The sequence below is a fragment of the Pollachius pollachius genome, assembly GCF_949987615.1.
Source record: "Pollachius pollachius genome assembly, chromosome: 7".
NCBI lineage: Eukaryota > Metazoa > Chordata > Actinopteri > Gadiformes > Gadidae > Pollachius > Pollachius pollachius.
This window is the reverse complement of record NC_136940.1, coordinates 9,379,002-9,385,211: the sequence shown is the minus strand read 5'-3', so window position 1 is coordinate 9,385,211 and position 6,210 is coordinate 9,379,002.

Here is a 6,210-nt window from a genome sequence, read left to right as displayed (position 1 = left end):
CCCCCCCCCCCCACACACACACACACACACACACACACACATACACACACACACACACACACACACACACACACACACACACACACACACACACACACACACATACACACACACACACACACTCTTTCTCTCTCTCTCTTCCTCCCTCCCTCACTCACTCACACACACAATTGTACCTCCTCGTTATTGACGCACAGGTGTCGTAGCACAAGGGACATATAGAACCGCGGAGCAACGACTTTACTTATATTTGTTCACCCGTAAATCATTGCTGCTGGATTAATGTAAATAGGATTTCAAGAACACAATTGTTAAGACAGGGAAGAAAGAGATACGTTTAGGGCTCAGGGGCAAACTAGTACAGAAGTTCAAGACTCACGCACATCTCTCGTCTTCTGAGATCTCCAGAGGGCGTTTGTGAGTTCGGAGTTGTATTTACGTTCTTCGTCCCAGAAACATCCCAGATGAGATATAACCAGTGCACTATGGTCAGCGTGTGGTGGTGGAGGAGGAGAAAGGAAGGAGTTCTTTATCTTTTGGGACTTGCCCCCCCCCCCCCCCTTGAGACAAGATTGCACCACTTTAAACACACACACGCATCCACACGGCAATGAAGATTATTGTTTTGGTTTTGTATGCATGTTCAGTTCTGAATCGGTTAAACTGCTTCCGTAAATTTGGTTCTCTTCTGACAACCCCACTTCTTGTTCTGCAGAAATGATTGGTCACAGCTCCTTCTCGGATAATTTTTGCTGGATGCGTATGATAAGCATAGAGTAATTAAATATAAATATTAGACAGAGAGAGTCATTGTTTTCACAACCGCTTGTTACCATTTGAAATTGAGACGTTGATTGATGTGGTAGGCCTACTGGTCGACATTTGGGTCGGTTCTGACGAAAGAGATATTTGTAACATATGGTTTGGCTTATGGATTCCATACTATTATTCCAAACTTCCTTCCAACATCAATTTGTATCCAGGTTTCGCCAACTATTTATTGATAGTTAAAACACAATTTACAAAGTGATCCAGAATCACGTTTGCTTTGGACTCCTTCACGCATATCCTCGTTTGAAACGCGATCGTGCAGCACTTAAATTCCTGCAGTTCCAGCGTGCTTTGGTTAATATCAGCCTCACTCGAACAAACATGTCTGCTACATGACCCATTTTTAAACGTATACCTTGTTCTCAGGGCCTCCGGATTTATTGGAAGAGGAAACGTCCGTTGGCTATGTGAGGTGATTTAAGAAGGTGGTCAAGCTTCAGTTTTCAATTTTAGGATCAATTTCTTATACATTTGAGAGCGACAGACCACTCTTAAAGGGCTCAGATGGCTGAGGCCTGGAAACCAGATCTCTAATTGGACTACCTCGACGCGTTCAGTCCTGTAAAACCGGCCAATTACACCCATTGATTTTACCATCAGCCCAAATGACTTTTATGATATGAGGGGGAAATTATTACTTCTGGGGAAAGCGATTACCACAATTTATTTTGGTCAAATTCCCAAATGTATATTCTTCTAGAGCCGCGGGATGTTGTTTTTGAATATTGTCATTATGTTTTTATGGTTTTACATTTCATAAGAAAGTGATGCTGTGAACATTCAGTGTATGCATTCAATCCAAAGTTTTAGGAGAAGATATTGTAGATTCAGCACTAGTTCTCACTATTTTTGTTTTTTACTCATTATCTTTCTCAAAAATCACAGTGCAACAAGCATCGATGGTCGTGTTTAATTTGACCTCAATTCACCTCAGTTTACCCCCCACACCCTGTCACTCACAGCTGGGACCCCCAGGGAGTGAAGTGATAGCAGGAATGGCCTCTGCTGATTGGCAACTTGGTGAAATCAGTGTATGTCAGCACTCACCATTGCTCTCTCTTGCTGTAACATAGTCAGGGAAATATCAAGACCAACGCACACATGTGACATCTGAGAGAGAGAGAGAGAGAGAGAGAGAGAGAGAGAAAGAGATAGGGATGGAGGGAGGAGAGAGAGAGAGACAGAGGGGAGAGAGGAGAGAGACAGAGACAGAGAGAGAGAGAGAGAGAGAGAAAGAGATAGGGATGGAGGGAGGAGAGAGAGAGACAGAGGGAGAGGGGAGAGAGGAGAGAGACAGAGACAGAGAGAGGGGGATAGAGAGAGAGAGAGAGAGAGAGAGAGAGAAAGAAAGAGGGGGGTGAGAAAGAGAGAGAGAGTGAGATAGAGGGGGGGAGAGAGAGAGAGGGGGATAGAGAGAGAGAGAGAGAGAGAGAGAGAGAGAGAGAGGGGAGAGAGGAGAGAGAGGGGGATAGAGAGAGAGAGGGGGGGAGAGAGAGAGAGACTTGTCTTGCTGACTTGTACGTTGGAAGTTTGGGGTAGAAGTAGTTTCAGACAAAGCCCACTGACAGGGCTGCGTGTTCAATCCTTCTGCTCCATCACCTCCATCTCAATTTTTATATTTTATTACAAAGAATTGTAACTAATGGGTGTCTTTAAGCAAGGCACCTGACGGCCCCTGTCAGCCCAGTTGCTAGCACCACGGTCAACGTTGCGCGGGTAACTTGTTGCAACAAGCTTTCGCCTTTAACTGTAACGCTTAGGAATGGGCCCCCATAAGTCCTGTCCCTTTTCTATCCTCATGGATGTCGGATCTCGTGGAGGACGGCTGCGTTTCCAAGCCCTTCCCTGGCTGCGCCTCACCACAGCGGCCGGTGGACGTAGGGCTGCATAGACAATCTGCCTGATAAACGGAGAGCGCCAGGCTGCACAGGGACAGAGAACAGCATAATGGTACCATTGAGTCAAGAGTAACGGGGGTAAGACAACCAGGGTCGAGGTTGGGGTACTGAGGCTTGTTATAACTCTTGCATGTGATTTCCTCAATAGGCCTAGGGGGGAATCGCACAGCAGTCGTCCAGCATCTCCGGCACCACAACAACTCGTCTTTGTTCCTCCCTCGCATGTTCCACCAGGATCCGTGGGGTTGTTTTTAGAGCTCCTCCAAGACCTAAGAGACATGAATTCTTTTTTCTGGAGAAGAAGCCATAGGGTCAACTGGCCCTGAAACTGGCATCATATGAACAAGCATCATGCTGTGCCATGTTTCCATGGATTGTGGGTCTATTTTGTCATATGACTCTACCCACTGTTTGTTTCTGCTAATACAGCGATATATAAATAAAGAGAGATGAGGAAAGTTATGGATTGTTGTTAAAGCGAAGTATGCTGAAGTCTCCCCACCAATTGACCTGGAACCCCTTTGGATGATGCAGGGCTAGAAGATAGTCTTTGGGGTTTGGCTCCCAGATAAAAGGTTCTGGGGTGTATCCCCATTATCCTCCACCTGCCTTCAGGTAATAGGCTGTATCTTATGGTATAAAGGTGTCTCTAATGATAACTGTAAATAAACACAAATTTAGATATAAAGTCCCAACAAACTTCCTCTAGAGGAGTCCCTGGATGGGAGAATTCAGGTAGATATAAATCTTTATTTTTAGATGTTTGGATTAAACATACATTTAGCATATTCTAAGATTCAATGGAGAAGAGTTACCTTTCTAAATCTTCCCTGATGGCGACCCAACCCAAGGTCCTATGATGTGTTTTCAACTCATGATTGTGAGTGTGCACAAACCGATAGAGTAACTATTTACCTTCATTATATTGACCCACACAATAACAATTTTTGAAGGGAGGGTTTTTTCAGCCAACCCTCCCTTAAATACAATTTTTTAAAAAGTTTTATTTCACATAAAACCCTTTATTTATTTGAACTTTGGGCCATGCAATTCTCACAATGACATCCTATCAACATGACTTTAAAAGATTTTATCTTTTATTTGTGGGTTGTTCAAAACGTGATGAAAAGTCATCCGTTGTAGGAGAATACACTGTGAAAAGTAATATTTGGCATTTCCGTTTCAGTTTGGACTGGTCACATGACCACATTGTTTGTCCATTGTAGATCAACCATAAACCAGTTGGCACGGCAGTGACCCGCAGCCAATCAGTCAGAGGAGAGGAAGTGTCAGGCCACCATATGTTCCAAATATAACATGGTCCAATATAACCATGTGAATGTGCACTATGGGTGCAAGTTTTGGTGCTGGTGGTGAGTCTGAGTTTGGTTCTGTGTTCAGGGTCACAGCTCGACCACGGCACAGCAAATAACTCCAAATACACCTGCCTAAATTATCCAATGGCTGGCTGCTATCCGACAGACCTGCAAATGTGGCTACCTGCTATCATATAGACCTGCTACTAGATAGCTGCTACTGTATGTACCTGCGTTCATATAGACCTGCCACAGTAGCTACCTGTAATCACATAGACCTGCTACTGTAGCTACCTGCTATCATATAGACCTGCCGTTGTAGCTACCAGCTATTAGATATATCTGCTACTCTAGCTACCTGCTATCATATAGACCTGGTACTGTAGCCATATTCTGGTACAAAATAAGTTGTTAAGATGTACTGTTCTTACAAGTGGCAATCTTGAGTTTTGTTCTCTTTGTCGACACCTTTTGCAATAGGCTGTAATTTTAGTAGAACTAACTACTAAACCGGTCACAGAAGACATCCAGTTTGTAAAATTCATAATGCTTCAAATGCAAGGGCTTTAGTCAGTGGGCAAAAGGCTCAATAAACAATGTCTTACCTTATTTGACGATAGATGGTGACTAAACAGAATTACTTACAAGAAAATCTTTGATTAAACAGGTATATTTGTCTAATGGACCCTGCATGTTTCACACATTATCAAATAATGTCTGACTGCTGTGGTTGTATGGGGACACCAATGACATTTATAACATAACTTTTTTTGATAAACCCTTCTCTTTTACATAGGTAATGATTAACTGACTCATGTCAATGTGGAGGAGACTTTTTGGAACTGGATCACAAAAGGGTAAGAGGAGCATGACATTGTATGTGTGTGTGTGTGTGTGTGGGGGGGAACAGTATGTTAGTATCTCCATCAGATAAGGATAGAGTTAGCCACCCGAGCACAACTCAAACAGACTGGAAAGCCACTGGAGGAAACTGCATTAAAATGGTCACTAAATATAAATCCTGTGAAAGGTTATTGGGTTACTGCATCTATGTGTGTGTATACGTGTGTGTTTATGTGTGTGTGTGTGTTTGTGTGTGTGTGTGTGTGTGCGTGTGTGTGTGTGTGTGTGTGTGTGTGCGTTTGTGTGAAGGTGTGCATGTGCAATGAGCTTGTAATCTTGCATGTAAAAGAATGTCGCTCAAAGTCAATGATCAAAGTTTGCGCTGACGATGAGTTTTAAAGTTTTACAAGTAGCATCATTCAACAAGGAATGATATTTTATGTTTTCATTGTCAGTTAAATGCCTTAAATTACCCTTTAATTATCTTATTTAATATCTGAACTGTAGCAACTTACTTTTATTGGGTAACAACTAGAGTACACTAGGTGACAGTGACATGATAGTGTTGGTACAAGAGAAAGTGAATATTGACTTTGTAATAGGTTTACTAATATAAGTGTAATTTTAAATGTTTACTTTATAATAAATTCAGTATGATTAAACCTAAGTAATAAGGTACTTACTATGAATAACTTTTCACATATTCATCATCACAAGCTCATAGAACTGGTTGAGAAAAATAGGGTCGATAACAAATGTAAAATATGTATGCATACATCCTAAATCAAAAGGAAAAGTCGAAAAAGCATGATATCACCCTTTACGTTTAGTTTTCCTCTCTTACCCTTGGCTCCATCTTTTAAGAAGGGTTATACTCAGTATTTGGAGGTATAAAGAATCGTAATTAAAAGTTAGATGTAATTTCCTTCCTTTTTGCCTGGCATAACCATCCAAGTTAAATATAATATAAAACAGCCCACAGGCTACGCAATGGAGATACTCAGGGAAGGTGATTTAAGTGAAATAACTACCTGTTCACATATTGGCAATTTCTTCTTGTACATATCTTACACATAGTCATTTTAATAATTAGCACACACGAGTAGTACAAATTAGTCAAATTAATTCCCTGGAAACTCTGTAGCCACCGAATCTTCTCATCAGTGCTTATTTGACTATCAGTAACAGCATGAGAAACTCTCCATATTCACTCTGTAAATTTGTATTAGAAAACATTTACATATACCAATATTAACACATGTGTAATCCATCTTCGAGAATATTAAATGTGCAAAATAAAAAATTCTGTGCCTAATTAGTTT